The 22,591-nt window shown below is 34.4% G+C and overlaps 1 long non-coding RNA gene across 1 annotated transcript in view; it reads right to left on the bottom strand.

Moving 5' to 3' along the window:
* The window catches only part of LOC125911250 (uncharacterized), a 31,447-nt gene extending 24,443 nt beyond the window's left edge, over window positions 1-7,004 (bottom strand). The window contains exons 1-2 of the long non-coding RNA XR_007454297.1: window positions 6,935-7,004; window positions 1,645-1,785 (exon numbers count right to left, since the gene is read on the bottom strand). This is a non-coding gene — a long non-coding RNA (uncharacterized LOC125911250). The remainder of the gene's footprint in view (window positions 1-1,644; window positions 1,786-6,934) is intronic.
* Window positions 7,005-22,591: the final 15,587 nt, after the last annotated feature.

The following is a 22,591-nucleotide window of genomic DNA, read 5'->3' as shown; positions in this document are numbered from 1 at the left end:
GCATTATTGGTAAACCTAATGTCTGATGACACTAAGAACTCTAACAATTGGTTTATTGCAAAATAAGTTTGTCAAAGATATGTATTACCAAGTGGAGGACAATGATGATATAATGTCCATGTAGAAACATTTCTTATTCTAATCTCCTAATAATTTTCAATAAATGTTTTGCTTAGATTTGTCATTCAGTTATCAAATGTTTTTCATTTTTTTAACGTTTATTTTTGAAAGAGAGAGACAGAGCATGAATGGGGGAGGGGCAGAAAGAAAGAGGGAGACACAGAATCTGAAGCCAGCTCCAAGCTCCAAGTTGTCAGCACAGAGTCCAATGTGGGGCTCAAACTCACGAACTGTGAGATCATGACCTGAGCCAAAGTTGGATGCTTAACCCACTGAGCCACCCAGATATCTCTGTTTTTCAAATTTTTAAATTAAATGGCAATAATTTTTTTTCTATTCTTAGACATATGTGGATCAATTTTTCTAAAGTTTTTTCAAAGACTGGAAACTTAGCAAACTTATTTTCCAATTTATTTTGTGCTATATATTTTGAAGTATTTTAAGTTTTTTTGAGATTTCAAAATTACTTTTCCCAAATGAATACACTGTGCCTTTTATACATATCGGGTTAGAAGATGTTTTTTACCCTACTTGAGAGTGAGTCAGGAGATGAATCATAAATAAAGTGTTTCTTGCTCTGACTTATAAGTTTTCATTTCCTTGTGTTTAATCCATCTTTTGTTTTGCTAACTATTTATTTAGAAATTCATATGATTTTTCTTGGGGCTCTTATTCAGTTAATATTTCTCCAGTTTAAATATTTTAAATCATAATTTTCATTTAAAACACAACCTATTTTGCATGTAGACATCCTTAAGTAATAATCTGCAAGTTTTGGGATCAAAATCTTAATGAAGCTGTTATTTGCAAAACAACTTTAAGCATGATGTAGGAGAAAGTATATAGGATCTAAAGTCACTATGGTCTAGTCCAGCTTTTATGGTTGTTATCAAAGCTCTGTATGTGTTCTCTTGGGGAAATTATCTAAACTCTCTTAACTTCAAGTACTTTATTTGAAAAATGAGTATGGTAAGGTCTACCTTTCAAAGTTGTCTTAAAAGTTAAATTATAACACAGAGCAGATATTAAAGAATTATTAGTTGTCTAAAGTTTAATTGTTAGGGAAAAGCAGTAACTATGGAAATGGTAATATTGAAGAAAGCCACTTCTGGAAAAGAATGTTAATAAAACCTTAGATTTTGTTATAAATTACACAGGTTCATTGTAAGATAAATTTTGGTCCCCTTGTGGAGTATGAGCATATCTTTCTTGGTTCAAGAGACAAGGTGATGAGCGTTATGATTAGCAAAGCCATTGGAGAAAATGTCTCAGAGAAAAAGCCCAGAGGCTCAGTTATATGGTTTATTAGTGCATAGGACTGCTCAGCCAATGGATTCTGGTCCTTTTAGAAGATTCCAAGTTTTGAACAAAGTAACATCAAGTTATCTCTAGCCGTTTAAACAGAGAAGAAGGAGGTAGTAGAAGGGGAGAGGTTTAGTATGCCAAGTACTGTTACTCAATACCTGAAGCAGGTAAAGGCAGGACTTCTCTGGGTGAGAGTTGGCTGCAAGTTCAGAAACCTACCTTCTCTGGGCTGATTTCTCTGCTCAGAGGCCTCCCATGAAGATATGAGATATCCTGATATCCTGAGATAAGAAGAGGAAAACAGGGAAATGTGGAAACAAAAGTCCAGCTAGAAGGCTTCCTTAAACAAGGGGAAAAAATCTGTCAGAGGAAAGAGAAAGAGGTGATAATAGAGAACAGATTAATATATAAGATGTAATTTATTGCCAGTAATAGGCATAAACAGAAGGGAAAAGCTTTAATTAAAATAATGCATTTTGAAGGATAAATTTTTGAATTACCATAGACTCATGGAAGAGATATTTGACAGTGAGAGGTCTTCTATCATACTCCAGAGATAACTGCTCACTTCAAAAATATATGTACAGCCTCAAATTCCTGAAAATAGCCCTAGTACATGGTATTCATTGAAACATGTGTTTCAGAATAAAAATAATTTGGGTTTGAGTCATGGGTCAGTCATTAAGAGTTTTGAGACTTTGAGCAAGTTACTTACTGTAGTATTATCTTTAAAATATGAGTATATAATAATACCTAGTTCATGGAGTTGCTATGAGAGTTACATGAGGTAATGCATGTAAAGTACTTGACATGGTTTCTGAATACTCTAAGTAATTAATAAAAGATATCTATTAGCTAGGATTTCTGTGGAATTGCTGTATCAATAACCAGGATTCTGGCTCAGCTTCATGCTAAAGAATTAAAAGGGAATTTATTTCAATTAATTCAAGAACAAAATGTACTGGAAAATAAGAAATATATACACTCAAAGCAGTCTGCTAGCTGTTCACAATTTTATTAAATAATGAAAAATACAAGAATAGAAGTAAAAATATATGGCAAGAAATTCCAGAAAAAGGAATCTGGAAGAGAGTAAGATATACTGAATTCTGCTCATAACATGTTTGAAATGCATTAGTTCTGAAGATGTGCTGCAAAGAATGTCTTTCAAAATTCTGACTGTTATTCACAGAACATTCTCCAGAATAGATCACTAGGTCACAAGTCAGGCCCCAGCAAGTACAAAAAGATTGAGATCATACCATGCATATTTTCTGACCACAAAATTATAAAACTTGAAGTCAACCACAAGAAAAAAATTGGAAAGACCACAAATATATGGAAGTTAAACAACATGCTACTAAATAATGAATGGGTCAACCAGGAAATCAAAGAAGAAATAAAAAATACATGGAAACAAACGATCATGAAAACATGGTGTTCCAAAACCGTTGGGATGCAGCAAAAGCGGTCCTAAGAGGAAAGTATGTAGCAATACAGGTCTACCTTAAGAAGCAGGAAAAATCTCAAATAAACAACCTAACATTACACCTAAAGGAGCTAGGAAAAGAGAAAAAAAAACAAAGCCTAAAGCCAGGAGATGAGAAATAATGAGGATTAGAGCAGAAAGAAATGATGTAGAAACCAAAAAATACCAGTAGAACAGATAAATGAAACCAGGGGCTGGTTTTTTGAAAAAATAAAATAAATTGATAACCCCCGAGGCAGACTTATCAAAAAGAAAAGAGAAAGAGCCCAAATAAATAAAATCACGAATGAGAAAGGAGAACAGAATACCACAGAAATACAAACAATTATAAGAGAGCATTATGAAAAACTATATGGCAACAAACTAGACAATCTGGAAGAAACGGATAAATTCGTAGAAACATATAAACTACCAACACTGAAACAAGAAGAAATAGAAAACTTGAACAGACCAATAACCAGCAAAGAAATGGAATCAGTAATCAAAAAACTCCCAACAAACAAAACTTTAGGACTGGATGCCTTCACAGGTGAATTTTACCAAACATCTAAAGAAGAGTTAATACCTATTCTTCTCAAACTATTCCAAAAAATAGAAATGAAGGAAAACTTCCAAATTCATTCTATGAGGCCAGCATTACTGATACCAAAACCACATAAAGACTCCACTAAGAAAAAAAAGATCTACAGGGCAATATCCCTGATGAATGTGGATGCAAAAATTTTCAGTACATGAAGAGAATCATTCATGACTATCAAGTGGGATTTATTCCTGGACTGCAATGATGGTTTAATATCCACCAATCGATCAGCATGATACTCCACATTAATAAAAAGATAGAAACTATATGATCCTTTTAACAGATGCAGAAAAAGCATTTGACAAAGTACAACATCCATTCATGATAAAATACTCAACAAAGTGGGATTAGAGAAAACATACTTCAACATAATAAAGGCCATATATGAAAAACTTGCAGGTGATATCATCCTCAATGGGAAAAAACTGAGAGGTTTTCCTTTATGGTCAGAAACAAGCAGGGATGCCCCACTATCACTATTGTTATTTAACATAGTACTGGAGGTTCTACCCACAGCAATCAGACAATACAAATAAATAAAAGTCATCTAAATCAGCAAAGGAGAAGTCAAACTTTCACTTTTTGCAAATGACGTAATACTCTATGTAGAAAACCCAAAAGACTCCACCAAACTATGGCATGAACTGATATGTGATGTTTTACTGATAAAGTCACAGGATACAAAATCAACATGCAGAAATCTGTTGCATTTCTATATACCAATAGTGAAGCAGTAGAAAGGGAAATCAAGGAATTGATCCCATTTACAATTGCACCAAAAACCATAAGATACCCAGGAATAAACCTAACAAAAGTGGTAAAAGATCTGTACTCTAAAAACTATAGAACACTTATGAAAGAAATTGAAGAGGACACAAGGAAATGGAAAAAAAAAAAACATTCCATGCTCGCGAATTGGAAGAACAAATATTGGTAAAATATCTATATTACCCAAAGCAATCTACACATTTAATGTAACCCCTATTAAAATACACCAGCACTGGGGCGCCTGGGTGGCGCAGTCGGTTAAGCGTCCGACTTCAGCCAGGTCACGATCTCGCGGTCCGTGAGTTCGAGCCCTGCGTCAGGCTCTGGGCTGATGGCTCGGAGCCTGGAGCCTGTTTCCGATTCTGTGTCTCCCTCTCTCTCTGCCCCTCCCCCGTTCATGCTCTGTCTCTCTCTGTCCCAAAAATAAATAAAAAACGTTGAAAAAAAAAAATTAAAAAAAAAATACACCAGCATTTTCCAGAGCTAGAACAAACTATTCTAAAATCTGTATGGAACCACAAAAGACCCTGAATAGTGAAAGAAATCCTGAAAAAGAAAAATCAAAGCTGGAGGTATCACAATTCTGAACTTTAATTTATGTTACAAAGCTATAGTAATCAATACAGTATGGTATTGGCACAAAAATAGACACATAGATCAAAAGAACAGATTAGAAAACCCAGAAATGAATCCACAACTATATGGTCAGTTAATCTTCAATAAAGCAGGAAAGAATATCAGACAGTCTCTTCAACAAATGGTGTTGGGAAAATTGGACAGCAACATGCAAAATAATGAACCTGGACCACTTTCTTACTCCATACACAAAAATAAACTCAAAATGGATTAAAGACCTAAATGTGAGACATGGAATCATTAAAATCCTAGAGGAGAACACAGGCAGTAACCTCTTTGACAATAGCCACAGCAACTTCTTAGTAGATATGTCTCCTGAGGCAAGGGAAGCAAAAGCAAAATAAAGTGTTGGGACATCATCAAAATAGAAAGCTTCTGCACAGCAAAGGAAACAATCAACAAAACTGACAGGCAACCTATGGAATGGGAGAAGATATTTGCAAATGACATGTCTGATAAAGGGTTAGTATCCAAAATATATAAAGAACTTATAAAACTCAACACCCAGAAAAACAAATAATCCAGTTAAAAAGGGGACAGAAGACACGAATAGATATTTTTCCAAAGAAAACATACAGATGACCAACAGACATATGAAAAGATGCTCAATGTCACTCATCATCAAGGAAATGCAAATCAAAACTATAATGAGATATCACCTCACATAAGTTAGAATGGCTAAAATTAACAACACAAGAGACAACGGGTGTTGGTGAGGATGTGGAGAAAGGGGAACACTTGTGCATTGTTGGTGGGAATGCAAACCTGAGCAGACACTCTAGAAAACAGTGTGGAGGGTCCTCAAAAAGTTAAAAATAGAAATACCCAATGATCTAGCAATTACACTACTAGATATTTACCCTAAGGATACAAAAATACTAATTTAAAGGGATACATGCACCCTGATATTTATAGCAATACTGTCAACAATAGGCAAACTATGGAGAGAGCCCAAATGTCCATTGACTGATGGATAAAGATGTGGACACACTAGAATACTACTCAGCCATAAAAAAGAATGAGATCTTGCCTTTTGCAATGACATGGATGGAGCTAGAGAGTATTAGGTTAAGTGAAATATGTCAGTCAGAGAAAGACAAATTTCATGTGATTTCACTCATATGTTGAATTTACAAAACAAAACAATTGATCATAGTGGAAAAAAAGAGAGGCAAACCAAGAAACAGACTCTTAACTATGGAGAATGAACTGATGGTTACCAGAGGGGAGGTGGGTGATGGGATGAGTGAAATTAGTAATGGGGATTAAGAAGTGTACTTGTGATGAGCACCAGCTGATGTATGGAAGTGTTGAATCACTAAATTGTACACTTGAAGCTAATTTTACACTGTATGTTAACTAACTGGAATGTAAATAAAAACTACAAAAAAGTTCTGACTGTGATTATTTAATATTGGTGAAATAAAGAAAATAGAAAACAGAAATGAAGCCTATGAGGCTCTGATCATGTTTATTATGAGGACTTTTCCACAGAATATCTCTTATGGTTATCAAACTTTAGATAATGAGAATTAAACTCGATGTTGAATATGTTAGATATTGAGTACTTTTTCCTTTAAAATGAATACGAAAGCCAGGCTACAAGGATCATATAAACAGATAAAGTAGTTGAGCCATTAATACCCCACTAACTCGTTCTTAATAGAAAGTGAGTTAATGAAAGAAAAACTCCCACTTCAGATTTAACATTTATGAGAAAATCTGCTTCTCATAAACAAAGGTCTTTTGGGCCTTTGAGAGACCAGATATAGGAAATAAGTGAGCCCAATCTTCTGTAACACTAAGGACTAATTCAGAGGACAGAATGACTATTTTTTGAAGTCTAATTAGAACCCAGTGAGACTCCCTGAAACAACCATTTGTAATCCAAGAATGCTTACTAACATGTGATCTGTACACAGCCATATTCATTCCCAGTGAAAATGACTGGGCCAGACAAGTGCCCTATCCTGAGGACAGAGCATAGGGAAAAGGGCAGTTGGTGCCACTTCTGTTCTTACCTTGATACAACTCACCTAAAAGAGTCTTCTCCGTCTTTTTAAGTGCATAGTGCTAACATGGGCTCAATTCAGTTGAAATAGGCTGAAACAAGAGGGAAAATCTGATAAGGTAGCCAGAAGCCATTCTGTGTAACATGCGTTTATTTCATTAGTTAGAACCAAAGCATCTGACCAGGAACTTGAGTCCTTTTGTCTCATTCTGTTTCAATACATTAACATTTGCCTTCTGTTAATAATAATGAATACTTCATCAGGAAGAGGTTTTCATACTGCCTTTACTCCCAAGTTGTCATTAAAATATCTCCAAAGAACAATAAAAATATAACTAATAAAACTATAAAAAGAGTGAAAAAGCCAGTAATCATATTTATTTATAGAGCAGAAAATCATCCTTCCAAGATTGTTATTTTTCTCTTATAAACATGTAAGTTCTTAAAAAATAACTTGACAGGTTAGAAGTGTTTTTGGCTTACATCAGCTTATTTCCCTCTGCCCACAATGAGAGCCAAAATGTAGGACACAAAAAACCTGTAAAACCTGTTGTGTTTCATATACCTTAGGAAGACTGCTTGACAGCAAAATCATATTTTTAATTGTTCAAAAAATAAACATTATAGCTTGTTAGAGCAAGATCATAAACCAAGTTCTGCATAAGTGTTTTGCACAAGATGTATTTGTAACTGCAAGGTGACATTGGAGTGGAAAAAATTTCCTTGAAGGAGTGTTTCTGCCATTCTCGTATCAAATTTCTTTAGATTATTGTGACCTCAACCCTGCTTTATGTTTATGTTCTTTGTGTTCTTGTTCTGAAGGGCATGTACTTTGTTTATACAAAGACTCCAAAACTGTGGTCCTCAAACCTAGTCCCAAGACTAGCAGTTATCAACATCACCTGGAACTTGTTAGAAAGGCAAATCTTGGCCCTATCCCAGCCCCACTGAACCAGGAACATGGGAGTGAGGCTCAGGAACTATGTTTTATCCAGCCTTCCGTGGGATTCTTACACATACTAAAGTTTGAGAACCACTGCTCTGGACACCATCACAAAAGAGCCATAAGCCAATGGGAGAAGACTACCCTAGTGAGGTACATGTATATTTTGGTATAATTCAGAAAAAATTTTCTCTAGTAACTTAACACTTCTGAAGTAATTTTGAAAGATGGTTTGTAAATGTCACACATTTTGTTTGGTCATCTTTGTTGATTTCTTAATTAGTGGGAAATCCATGGCATATGGATTCATTAAGACCCCATTAGCTCATCCATATTTAACCTATCCATCACTAATGAACACATTTATTTTCTTTCTTTTTTAAAACATGTTAATCTTTTTTATCTCTCCTAATCACCTATTGATTATCAAGATTTTTTATTAAACCACTGATTGCTTAATTCTGTCTGGAAGATAAACATCTTTCCACATTCAGATACAAGAAGTTGCTTCAGATCTATTGATAGTTTAAGTTCATATCTGGCTGAGTATTTGTAGTTCCTATGTTGCTTTCTTCTATAATGGTTCTAAGAAAACCATTGGTTTCTGGTTTAATATTATCCATCTATGTTATTTATGTTATTTTATTTATTTCTTGTTAAAGTAGTCTGATTTTACTTTTTTAATTCTTATTTAGCTGCAGATACAGATATATAATTCATGATTTCAAAGTAATTAATTGGTTGTAATTATTATTAATGCCAATGGAAGCATTTATGAAGTATTTACTATATTCATAGTACTTTAATATCCTGCTAAGCACATTGTATGGATGATCACGTTTTTTTAAGAGGGTCTTAGATTTTCTAATAAGTATCACAATTGAGTACATATTAGTGCCACTATATCGATGTAAAGTTGACACTGTTTTAGAAATAATACTTTCCTTTTTTTTAAATTTACATCCAAGTTAGTTAGCATATAGTGCAATAATGATTTCAGGGATAGAGTTCAGTGATTCATTCCCTATATATAATGCCCATCCCAACAAGTGTCTTCCTTAATGCCATCTACCCATTTAACCATGCCCTCACCCACAACCCCTCCAGCAACCCTCAGTTTGTTCTCTATATTTAAGAGCCTCTCTGTTTTTATATTATTTTTGCTTCCCTTCCCCTATGTTCATCTGTTTTGTATCCTAAATTCCACATATGAGTGAAGTCATATGATATTTGTCTTCTTCTGACTAATTTCTCTTAGCATAATACCCTCTAGTTCCATCCACGTAGTTGGAAATGGCAAGATTTCATTTCTTTGGATTACTGAGTAATACTCCACTGTATATATATATACCACATCATCTTTATCCGTTCATCTGTTGATGGACATTTGGGCTCTTTCCATACTTTGGCTATTGTCGATATAACTGCTATAAACATTGAGGCGAATGTGCCCCTTTGAAAGAGCACACCTGTATTATTTGGATAAATACCTAGTAGTGCAACTGCTAAGCCATAGGGTATTTTTATTTTTAATTTTTTGAGGAACTTCTGTACTGTTTTCCAGAGTGGCTGCACCAGTTTGCATTCCCACCAGCAGTGCAAAAGAGTATCCCTTTTTCGGCATCATTTGTCGTTGTTGCCTGAGTTGTTAATTTTAGCCATTCTGACTGGTGTGAGGTGGTATATCATTATGATTTTGATTTGTATTTCCCAGATGATGAGTGATGTTGAGCATTTTTTCATGTGTCTCTTAGCCATCTGGATGTCTTCTTTGGAAAAGTGTCTAATCACATCTTTTGCCCATTTCTTCACTGGATTATTTGTTTTTTGGGTGTTGAGTTCAATAAATTCTTTATAGATTTTGGATACTAATCCTTTATCTGATATGTCATTTGCAAATATCTTCTCCCATTCCTTCGGTTGTCTTTTAGTTTTGCTGACTGTTTCCTTCACTGTACAGAAGCTTTTTATCTTGATGAGGTCCCAGTAGTTCATTTTTGCTTTTGTTTCCATTGCCTCTGGAGACATGCTGAGTAGGAAGTTGTGGCGGCCGTCAGAGGTTTTTTCCTGCTCTCCCCTCGAGGACTTTGAAGGCTTCTTGTCTTACATTTAGGTCTTTCATCCACTTTGAGTTTATTTTTGTGTATGGTGTAAGAAAGTGGTCCAGGTTCATTCTTTTGCATGTCACTGTCCAGTTTTCCCAGCACCACTTGCTGAAGAGACTGCCTTTATTCCATTAGATATTCTTTCCTGCTTTGTCAAAATTAGATTTCCATTAGATATGGCCAACATATGTTGGCCATATGTTTGTGGGTCCATTTCTGGGTTCTCTATTCTGTTCCATTGATCTGAGTGTCTGTTCTTGTGCCAGTACTATACTGTCTTGATGGTTACAGCTTTGTAGTATAGCTTGAAGTCTGGGATTGTGATGCCTCCTGCTTTGGTTTTCTTTTTCAGGATTCCTTTTGCTATTTGGGGTCTTTTCTGGTTCCATACAAATTTTAGTATTGTTTGTTCTAGCTCTATGAAGACTGCTGGTGTTAATTTGATAGGGATTGCATTAAATAGGTAGATTGCTTTGGGTAATATCGACACTTTAACAATATTTGTTCTTCCTATCCAGGAGCATGGAATATTTTTCCATTTTTTTGTGTCTTCAATTTCTTTCATAAGCTTTCTATAGTTTTCAGTGTATAATTTTTTCACCTCTTTGGTTAGGTTTATTCCTAGTGTTTTATGGGTTTTGGTGCAATTGTCAGTGGGATTGATTCCTTGATTTCTCTTTCTGTTGCTTCAGTATTGGTGTGTTGAAATGCAACTGTTTTCTGTGCATTGATTTTATATCCTGTGACTTTGCTGAATTCATGAACTAGTTCTAGCAGTTTTTTGGTGGAAATCTTTTGGGTTTTCCATATAGAATATTGTGTCATCTGTGAAGAGTGAAAGTTTGACTTCCTCTTTGCTGATTTGGATGTCTTTTATTCCTTTGTGTTGTCTAATTGCTAAGGCTAGGACTTCCAATATTATGTCGAATAACAGTGGTGAGAGTGGACATCCTTGTCGTATTCCTGATCTTAGGGGGAAAGCTCTCAGTTTTTCCCCATAGAGAATAATATTAGTGGTGAGTCTCTAATATATGGCATTTATGATCTCAAGGTATGATGCTTCTATCCCTGCTTTCTTAAGGTTTTTATTATTATTATTATTATTATTATTATCATTATTAAGAAATGCTGTATTTTATCAAATGCTTTCTCTGCACCAATTGAGAAAATCATGTGGTTCTTTTCCTTTCTTTTATTAACATGATGTATCACATTGATTGATTTGCCGATATTGAACCAGCCCTGCATCCCAGGTATAAATCCCGCTTTTTGTGGTGAATAATTTTTTTAATGTATTGTTGGATCCAGTTGGCTAATATCTTGTTGAAGATTTTTGCATCCATGTTCATCAGGAAAATTGGGCTATAGTTCTCCTTTTTAGTGTGGTCTCTGTCTGGTTTTGGAATCAAGGTAATGCTGGCTTCATAGAAAGAGTTTGGGAGTTTTCCTTCCATTTCTACTTTTTGGAACAGTTTCAAGAGAATAGGTATTAACTCTTCCTTAAATGTTTGGTAGAATTCCCCTGGAAAGCCATCTGGCCCTGGACTTTTGATTTTTGGCAGATTTTTTATTACTAATTCAATTTCCTTACTGGTTTTGGGTCTGTTCAAATTTTCTATTTCTTCCTGTTTCAGTTTTGGTAGTGTATATGTTTCTAGGAATTTGTCCATTTCTTCCAGTCTGCCCAGTTTATTGGCATATAATTGCTCATAATATTCTCTTATTGTTTTTATTTCTGTTGTGTTGGTTGTAATCTCTCCTCTTTCATTCTTGATTTTATTTCTTTGGGTCCTTTCCTTTTTCTTTTTGATCAAACTGTCTAGGAGTTTATCAATTTTGTTAATTCTTTCAAAGAACCAGCTCCGGGGTTTATTTTTATCTTTTCTGTTTTTTTTTTTTTTATTTCGATAGTATTGATTTCTGCTCTAATCTTTTTTATTTACTGTCTTCTGCTGTTTGGGGGTTTTGTTTGCTGTTATTTTCCCAGCTCTTTAGGCTGTAAGGTTAGGTTGTGTATCTGAGACCTTTCTTCTTTCATTAGGAAGGCCTAGATTATTATATACTTCTCTCTTAAGTTGACCTTTGCTGCATCTGAGAGGTTTTGGATGTGGTGTTATCATTTTCATTGGCTTTCATGTACTTTTAAATTTCCTCTTTAACTTCTTGGTTAATCCATTCATTCTTTAGTAGGATGTTCTTTAGTCTCTAAGTATTTTTGTCTTTCCAAATTTTTTCTTGTGGTTGACTTTGAGTTTCATAGTGTTGTGGTATGAAAATATGCACGGTATGATCTTTATCTTTTTTTACTTTTTGAGGTATGATTTGTGTCCTAGCATGTGATCTATTCTAAAGTATGTTCCATGTGCACTAGAGAAGAATGTGTATTCTGCTGCTTTAGGATGAAATGTTCTGATAATATCTGTTAAGTCCATCTGGTCCAGTGTGTCATTCAAAGCTATTGTTTCCTTATGGATTTTCTGCTTAGATGATCCGTCCATTGTTGTAAGTGGGGTATTGAAGTCCTCTACTATTATGATATTATTGTCAATGAGTTTTTTTTTATGTTTGTAACTAATTGATTTATATATCTGGGTTTTCTATTTTGGGGGCATAAATGTTTACAATTGTTAGATCTTCCTGGTGGATAGACCCCTAATGATGAAATAATTGCCCTTCTTCATCTCTTGTTGCAGTCTTTGTTTTAAAATCTACTTTGTCTCAGGGTGCCTGGGTGGCTCAGTCAGTTAAGTGTCTGACTCTTGGTTTCTGCTCAGGTCATGATCTCATGGCTTATGAATTCAAGACCTGCATCACACTTTGTGCTGACAGCTCAGAGCCTGGAGACTGCTTCAGATTCTGTGTCTCCCTCTCTTTCTGCCCCTCCCCTGCTTGTGTTCTGTCTCTCTCTCTCTCAAAAATAAACATTAAAAAAAATAAAAATAAAATAAAATCTAGTGTGTCTGATATAAATATGGCTATTACAGCTTTCTTTTCATGACCATTAGCATGACAGATGGTTCTTCATCCCCTTAATTTCAATATGAAAGTGCCTTTAGGTCTAAAATGGGTCTGTTGCAAACAGAATTTAGATGGATCTTGTTTTCTTATCCATTCTGGTATCCTATGTCTTTTGATTGGAGCATTTAATCCATTGACATTTAGAGTGAGTACTGAAAGATATGAGTTTATTGCCATTATGTTTCTTGTAGAGTTGGAATTTCTAGTGGTGTTTCTGGCCCCTTATAGTCTTTGTTTCTTTTGGTCTTTTTGTTTTGTTACATTTTTTCTCCCCTCAGAGAGTCCCCCTTAAAATTTCTTGCAGGGTAGGTTTAGTGGTCATGAAGTCCTTTAGTTTTTGTTTTTCTGGGACACTCTCCCTCCTTTGAAGAATGACAGCCTTGCTGGATAAAGAATTCTTGGCTGCATATTTTTCTGATTCATCACATTGACTATATCCTGCCACTCCTTTCTGGCCAGCCAAGTTTCTGTGGCTAGGTCTGCTGCAAACCTGATCTGTCTTCCCTTATGGGTAAAGGGCTTTTTTCCCTTGCTGCTTTCATAATTCTTTCCTTGTTTGTGTATTTTGTGAATTTGATGATAATACACCTTGTTGATGGTCGGTTTTTGTTGAATCTAATTGGAGTTTTCTGTGATTCCTGGATTATGATGTCTGTGTCTTTCCCCAGGTTAGGAAAGTTTTCTGCTATGATTTGCTCACATAAACCTCTACCCCTATTTCTCTCTCTTCATCTTCTGGGACCCCCATGATTTGGATGTTATTCCTTTTTAATGAGTCATTGAGTTCTCTAATTCTTGTATCATGATTTTTTGCCTTTGTTTTCCTTTTTTTCCCTGCTTCATTATCCTCCGTAAGTTTGTCTTCTATATAGCTGATTTGTTGCTGTGCTTCATCCATCCTTGCCACCATGGCATCCTTACTTATCTGTAAAGTAGAGATGTCCTGAGATGTCATGACATAAGGTTGTCATGAGGATGACATGACACAGAACATGTCCGTAGGTCTTCCACAGTGGGGGAAACATGTGGGGGAAACACATTAAAAAAGGAGTCAAAGGCATGAGGACTGAGGACTTTCTGGAGTTGGAGATGGGAGCTAGAGTAGAGAAGATAAAGATGGATATTGGAAGGAGAGAAAGGAAAGGGTGAATGAATTAGTATTACTGTGGCCATGTCTATGTTTCCTGGAAGATAATAATAAAGAACTTGACTTATTTTGAAATAGTTTTAGTGACATGGACTATTTTTATTTATCAGAACATTTTTTCTTCACAGGTAGGGAATGTAGTTTCAGTTTTCCATTTGTGTGAGCACAGCCACCAGATGCATTTCTGAGTTCTTATTTACAACATAGTGAAAATGATTTTCTGAAGGTAGAAATTCAAAATAAGTGCTCTGTATTTCCATTATATAATTTATAATTTAAAAAAAAAGATAGGATTTATATATTCAACCAAACAATGCTTAACAACTCTGTGTTATTTAGCTTTAAAAATTGTTATCTAAATCTCAGAATGAGTGCAGGTTTTCAGAAGCACCTTTACATGATTTGATGCTTCTTATTCCCTAACGATATTTCCACCACTAGTAGTACAAAGTTCTAAAGCAGCTAGCCAGGTTCTGTTTGTAACTCATGCATATGAAATGGAGAAAGGCAAGAGGGTATCTCCAGCTTTCAGAGTTACTGTTTTTTTTTTCTCTAAGCTCTCTTGATCATATGAGTGCATGTGTGTTTGGCATAAGCAGTAACCTAGGGATATTCTATACATCACAGCAGCTGTCCCTAAAATCCAGGAAAATTGGAAATTTGATGGGAATTCATGTATAATTAGAACTAAAAGGCAGTTGAATGGCTGGTTTGGCCCAGTTTTGCATAATCCTGAGAAACTACAATGTAAACATATTATTTAAAAATGTAAAAATTTATATTTTCAGCATAAAATCATGTTTCTTCAGGTATGTAAATAGTACCAAGAGACATGCTGTTTTCAAAGATGTTTTCTTGTACAAAATCAACCTACAGTTTAAAAAATCCATATAAAATAATAACACATTTAAATGAAGTCTTCTTTCATATCTGAGTCATCCAGATAACAAGTAATAAGAGACATTAACTGCACTGATGTCTGATATTTGTCATGTAAAGCAACAGAAAAATAAAAGAAAGCAAAAGACATAGAGGGGCATTGATTCATCTTCTAATATGGATTAGGTTTTGTGTTTGATGCTATTATATACATTATACACCTTAATTCCCAAAATAACTCTTGAAGTGGTTATTAGTCCCATTTTGAATGAAAGTAATTAGGCTCAGTGAATTAACATGACTAGTTCAAGGTCATATATTTGATGCATTCAGTTTTTCCAGAGCATCATAAAAATAGAACCATACAGAATGCACTCTTTTGTGTCCTTTTTTTTCCCTCAGCATAATTTTAGCCCTAAAACCTCATTGAAAACAAAAATGTAGTTCCATTTAATAAAAATCAATGCCAGCATGTGAAACAAAACTTGTCAAATTTCAAAGTTCATGCTGTTGTTTTTTTTTTTTTTACTACAGGGACAGAAAGCTAATGTGTGATATATCTTTGAATACTTTAGGAGATATGAAAAACAAACCATATGAAAAAGGCCTTCAATAACATTGATGATCATGTACAGAGAATTAAAATCAGATATGACTAATGGGGTGCCTGGGTGTCTCAGTCAGTTGAACATCCAGCTCTTGATTATGGCTCAGATCATGATTCCAGGGTCATGGCATCGAGTCCTGGGTTGGGCTCTTCAATTCAATAAATTGATATAGCAGGTTTTAGAAAACAATTTGGCATTATTTAGTAAGTTTGAAGATTTGCATTTTTTATAAACCAGCTATTTCACTTGTAGGATATGTGTGTGTATATTAAAGGAATGCTTGCATAATTATACCAAGATACATGCAAAAAAAAAAAAAGCTCTGAAAGTATTGTTTTCAAGAGCACATAACTAAAAATAGCTCACAACTATTGTAGCCCCAAACTGAAATTATTCTAAATATCTATCAAGAGGAGAATGGACCTATGAATTGTACATTCATACAATCAATTTTATATAGTGATGAAAATGAATGAAGTACAGTTATATATATGAATGGTGCTCCTCAAAATGCTGACTTAAAGGGCATTACACAAAGTGTATTTCTACAGGATATTTCATTTATATTAATTTCAAAGACAGGCATAATGTATTTTTTAGATAAACATCTATAATTGACAGAACTCTAAAGGAAAATCAGTAAAATTAATAGTCACAAAGTTAGGATGGTGATTACCTTGAGAAGAAAGACCAGAGAAGGAAAAAATGAATATTGATTAGTAGGACCTTAGGAATATGTAAATGTTCTTTTCCTTGATCTGGTTGTTTCCATGACTATTTGCTTTAAAATGATTTTTAAATATGTACACACTTGTGTGTATGTCATCTTACAAATTTTAAGTGAAAGAATGAAAAACAAACAAAAAAGAAATGACAGACTTCCCATCCAGAGACAAAGAAAAATTAGATCCCCTGAAAAGAACTTTGATCAATAGTGTGACTAGGAGAAAAACAAGAAAAACAACAAAAAGAGAAATAGGAAGATGAAAATCTCTCAATTCATTATAGGAAACTAGAACACTCATATGCAAAAATTAAACAACTATACCAATTATGAATATCAATGTAAAAACTAAATATAAAATATTAAAAAATTAAATACTGTATTAAAATATTAATTCGTTTTGAACAAATTAGATTCATTCCAAAAATGACAAAAGAGAAATTCAATGTGAGAAAATCTATTATTGCATGATAAATATAATGCCAAAGAAATTATTAAAACTCTAAGCAGACCAAAAATAGAAGAACACTTCTATCACCTTGTAAATTGTATGTAACAGAAATCTGACAAACCAGATAAATGTGAACCATGTGAAGTAAGTCATCAAATTCAGGAATAAATTAGCAATTCCTGTAATCTCCACTTCTATTTAGCTTGACGCTCTAGCCAACGTAATAAGCCAAGGATAGTGAATAAGAGGCGTCAATATTAAAAAGAAGAAGATTGGGGCACCTCGGTGGCTCAGTCGGGTAAGCATCCGACTGTGGCTCAGGTCATTATCTCACAGTTCATGAGCTGGAGCCCCGCCTCAAACTCTGTGCTGACAGTTTGGAGCCTAGAACCTACTTTGGATTCTATGTCTCCCTTTCCTTCTGCCCCTCCCCCACTCACACTTTGTCTCTCTCTCTCTTGCTCTCAAAAATAAATAAACATTAAAAAAACAATAAAAAATAAAAAGAAAAATGCCATAATTTAAATTCTATATAAGCGTTTTCCTAGGAAATTCATAGAAACAAGTAAAAAACTTAGAAATAATAATTAAATTCCTTCAAAGAGGAAACTGCATGCATTTTCAGTGATGGTAAACCTTCCCTTTCTGAAAATACTACAAATACTACAAATAAACTATGACCACTAGATAAAATATGGGCCAACATGTATTACACACATTCAAAATCTGACTTCCAATAGTATGATGATGACCCACATAAGTGTATTAAAAAGGGCATTTTCCATGAAATACTGCCATTTGGTATTCACCAAGAATACTGGTCCTTTATTGAACCCAACTATTGTTCTCGTTTATATAACTACAAATATATATATTTGTATATATGTTCTGAAAATGTTAGATTTGACAAAGATTGGGCAGAGTTTGCTAATATAAATGAACTTTCTTTCAATTCTCTAGAGGTCATTTATGAAAATGAGATTCACCATTTTGGGCTCATAGTTTTCAAAACTATCTTCAAAGATTCAAAATGATTTCCTTGAGACTTATTTCTGGAAAACTATGATCTAAGTTTTAACTCTCTTACACAGTACAGAGAAAATACCTATGCAAAATACAATCATTTTTACTCACTTTGTATTTATTTGATAACCCTTCATTTCAGATGTAGAATTATTCACTATAAAAATTCTATAATTAGCCTAATTGCCATTCATGTATGAGAGCAAATAACAATAAGAAGGCAGCCTCAGACATGTAGACCTCCAAATTTATCTTTCTTTAAAACAAAGCAAACAGAAATATTCACCTCAGCTGACTGACTTTTGAATCAAAACCAAAGTTTAAAAAAAAAATCTAATTCTCAAGAATGATGGGTTCAACAGTGAAATCAATTGAGTGTATAAATTTAGGCCTTGAAAACTGTAAATATGTTCCTGAAAAAAATGTTATTTGACAATAATAATTCATAGGTAATGTAAATTTAATAACTTAAAGGAAAATACTGTTTACAGGTAATATGATTGTGACACAGGACAGCCAGTAGAATCTACTTACGTGTATATAACTAATAAAAGAATTCAGTAACTTGGCTAGATTAAAAATCAATAGCAGAAGTCAGTAACCTTTCTGTTTCAGCAGTGGTCAGTTAGAACATTTAAAATACTATTCACCATAGAAACGATCAATAGCAAATTTAAGTCAGCTGGGAAATATAGATAGAAGGGAGATATGCATGCATACTCATTCTGTGCTTTTGAGCCACTTCTATACTATGTCATATATATATGGTATTTAGTTAAGAAGAGCTTCATGGATCTTGTAGATATAATTCATTCATTTTACTATAAATGCCTATTAAAGAGTTACATAACTTAGCAAGGGTCATTCCACAGTTTGTTTTACTGAGACATTATTCCCTAGTCTTTGCTTGACCTGTGTTATCAGTTCCAAATATTTGAACTAGTAGGGTCCCCTGATATACATCATTTCTCCTCAGTCACATTTTATCTCTTCTACCTTCATGTAACCACATACTTGTTTATATTTTCCACTCATCCAATGGTTGCTTGTTGTCTCCATCTTGTTTTTGATCTTATGATAGTTATACTGCCAAGAAACTCTGTACCTTTGAACATCTTCAAGTAATTTTTTTTAAATAAGCATTATCTTGGGTAAATCTGTTAATAGTATAATGTGTTACTGTTGGAATTTGTTTATAAAATTCTTTAGTTGCAACTTTTAAAAATTTTTATTTATTTATTTTAATGTTTACTTATTTTTGAGAGAGAGAGAGAGACAGAGCATGAACGGAGGAAGGGCAGAGAGAGAGGGAGAACGGAATCTGAAGCAGGCTTCAGACTCCGAGCCATCAGCATAGAGCCCAACGTGGGGCTCGAACTCATGAACCATGAGATCATGATCTGAGTCTAAGTCAGTCAGACCCTCAAACCGACTGAGCTGCCCAGGCGCCCCTAGTGGCAACGTTTAAATGAAAAGTTTTCTAATAATTTTCCCATTGTATTTTGGCATCTAATACTGCAGAAAAAATATCTTAGAACATCATGATATTTACATTTTGTAATTCTTTTTAGAATACTGATTTTGTTTGTTTATTTGTACTTTTGTTGTTTTTTTATCCTTTTAATCTTTATAGTGCAAATATATTGCCAAAACTTTTGTCTAGGTACGGATTTATTTCGTCATTTTTTCCCATGTCTAAACCTATGAATCAACTCAGTTTGAAGGCACAGGTCTTGCTTTAACTCTGGTGATTATTTGAAATCTGTCAGTCTACTCATTCTCTTTCTTTTTCTTTCCAAAATATCTGTTTAAATATTCTCCTTATTGCTTATGTTTCTGTAGGGATTTTTATTTGTTTACCCTTTTCTTAGACGTCTGTTTTTATCCTTCCTGTCACTGATTTCTTTAGGTATTTAATGTCCTTAAGTTATGTGACTATGCGTAGACCAACAATTGTAAGCTGGGAGATCCTATGTCCTATCTGGGCTTATGTCTCAGTTTTGCATAGAAGGACGGAGTGAAGTGGACTCTGAGGAGGCAATAACTGCTACCATTTTAAAAAGTGAGGCAATTTCACACAATAAACCCAGATTTTGGATTTCTAATGAAAACTCAGAAACTCTGGGAGCAAAGGACTGTATTACCAAAGAAAACACTGGCCAGTGTTGCAAAATTCAATGACGACCGCCCTCTTGGGATACGTTCTTGCTTCTGTTGGCTCTGCTTCCAAAGATTTTTTTATGGTTGTTTTTTTGTACCTTGTTCACTTGACTCCTTTAAATCACTTGGCCCTTGTAGGTATTTATGGGCATTACTTCTGCTGTATTTTCTCTTTCCAAATAATGCAATTTCCTCTAAACTTATTTTGAGATTCCTTTATTCTAACATTGTTATTTCTTTTGGGAGAGTTTCTACAAATTTCACTTACATATGGGTTCCAGATTTAAAATGTTTAGGGGCGCCTGGGTGGCTCAGTCGGTTAAGCGTCCGACTTCAGCTCAGGTCACGATCTCGCGGTCCGGAGTTCGAGCTCCGCGTCGGGCTCTGGGCTGATGGCTCAGAGCCTGGAGCCTGCTTCTGATTCTGTGTCTCCCTCTCTCTCTGCCCCTCTCCCGTTCATGCTCTGTCTCTCTCTGTCTCAAAAATAAATAAATGTTAAAAAAAAAAAAAGACGATTTAAAATGTTTAAAATCAGTTTGACTTTTTTTCAGGAAAAAACTTTTCATTTGAAGCTTATATTTATATCTTAGCTGTATCTATCATCATCTAGAGCTAATCTATGTCATCTATATCAATGCCTATTTTTATAAATGGGAGACAATTGCAGCAGAATTCTGTTGTCATCTACAGTTACCAGATAGTAAAGAACCACACAATCTTTTCTACTTATTCCTTTGAATAAAGATTGTTTTTTAATTTGAGATATGCCAATATTTATTCGTTATTTGTTATTACTAGTAATTATTACTTACTATTTATTATTTACTAGTTATCTATCATTTTCCAGTTGGCCATACACGCTAAAACACTGTTCTGTGCTTTTCAAATATGTGCTCCTTTCATTCTCCATCCTAAGGTACATCTAATAAAAAGAATTTTTATGTATGAATCTAAATAGTAATCAGAGTAAGAGTTTAGAATTCCTCTTCTTGATCATAATACACCCTGGAAACAGTTTGGTATGGGCTGAAATCCAGAGGGGTAGGAAATATCATTTTAGGTGTTGTAAGTTGTAACTTCTGTATTTATATGCTATTTTTTCTTGATTTGAGTATAATGACACAATGTTACATTCGCTTCAGGCATATAACAGTGATTCTACAAGTCTATACATTATTCCCTGCTCACCACACCTGTAGCTACCATCTGCCGCCATACGACACTATTACAATCCCATTGACTATATTCCCAGTGCTCTACCTTATATTCCCATGACTGATTCAGTCCTTAACTGGAAGTCTGTATCTCCCTCTCTTTCACCCATTTTGCCTATCCTCCCACCCCCCCCCCCCCCCCTCTGGCAACCGTCAGTTTATTCTCTGTATTATAGGGTTGGTTCTGCATTCTGTTTGCTTGTTTGTTTTCTTTTTTAAATTCCACATATCAGTGAAATCATTGTATTTGTCTTTGTATGACTTATTTCACTTAGCATGATATCCTCTAGGTCTGTCCATGTTGTCACAAATGGCAAGATCTCATTCTTTTTTATGGCGGAGTAATATTCCACATCATATATATACTACATCTACCTATCTACACTGTATGTATACCGTATCTATCTATCTATCTATCTATCTATCTATCATCTATCTATCTATCTACCACATCTTCTTTATCCATTCATCTGTTGATGGACACCGGGGTTGTTTCCATAATTTGGCTGTTGTAGATAATGCTGTGATAAACATAGGGATACATATATCTTTTTAAATTAGTGTTTTCATTGTCTTTGGGTAAATACCCAGTAGTGGAATTATGGGATCATATGGCAATCTACACTAATGATTTTTATTTATATTTGTCCTTAAATATATATTTCCTCTGATTTAGTCATCTTTAAAGCTGATGATATTTGAAGATGATAATGTCTTTTATGTGTCTGGATTATGAACATCATAGAAATTATAAATAACTTTTTGAAGGTACAAACATGCTGAGTGAAAAGAATTCAGTGGATCATTTACAGTTACTTCTTCAGCTACTGTTCTGGAAATAAGTTGATTTTTAAAGAAGCCAGTTCTTCCCAGGCTTTGGAATACTGTGACTTTCTTCATCCTTCAGTTAAAGTCAATGATTTGTTCAGAAGAAATAAATACTATTGGTTTAAGTAAAACGCAGAACTTCATGATGATAAAGTGCTTTGTAACAAAAATCTTCCTACAGGTAATGATTTTTCATATAAAACCATTTAAGAAATACGCGTCTTAAAAACATGTTTTGTCCCATGAAAGATATGATTCAACCTAGTACAGAGTTACGCATTTTTCTTATTTGCACTAGCCATCTGTTTTACCTCTCCAGGAGGCAGAGCTTTCCATATTTTAGAAAATTATGATACGAAAAACTTAGAACAAAAGTTATTGGAGTGGCATTGTTCATTAAACTGAACATTTCCTAACTGAATAATTCTATTTTTCCTATTAAGCTACTTCTTTTCAGCTCCCCTTGAAATCACACAGTAATGTTTAAAAGGATAAGGGCATTTTTTGGGGAGGCACCTGAGTGGCTCAATTGGTTAAGTGTCAGACTTCAGCTCAGGTCATGATCTCGCGGTTCGTGGGTTC

The sequence above is a fragment of the Panthera uncia genome (genome assembly GCF_023721935.1).
Source record: "Panthera uncia isolate 11264 chromosome C1 unlocalized genomic scaffold, Puncia_PCG_1.0 HiC_scaffold_3, whole genome shotgun sequence".
In the NCBI taxonomy this organism is placed as follows: Eukaryota; Metazoa; Chordata; class Mammalia; order Carnivora; family Felidae; genus Panthera; species Panthera uncia.
Note: the sequence above shows the minus strand (reverse complement) of the source record. Positions and strands in the feature narration are given on the sequence as shown.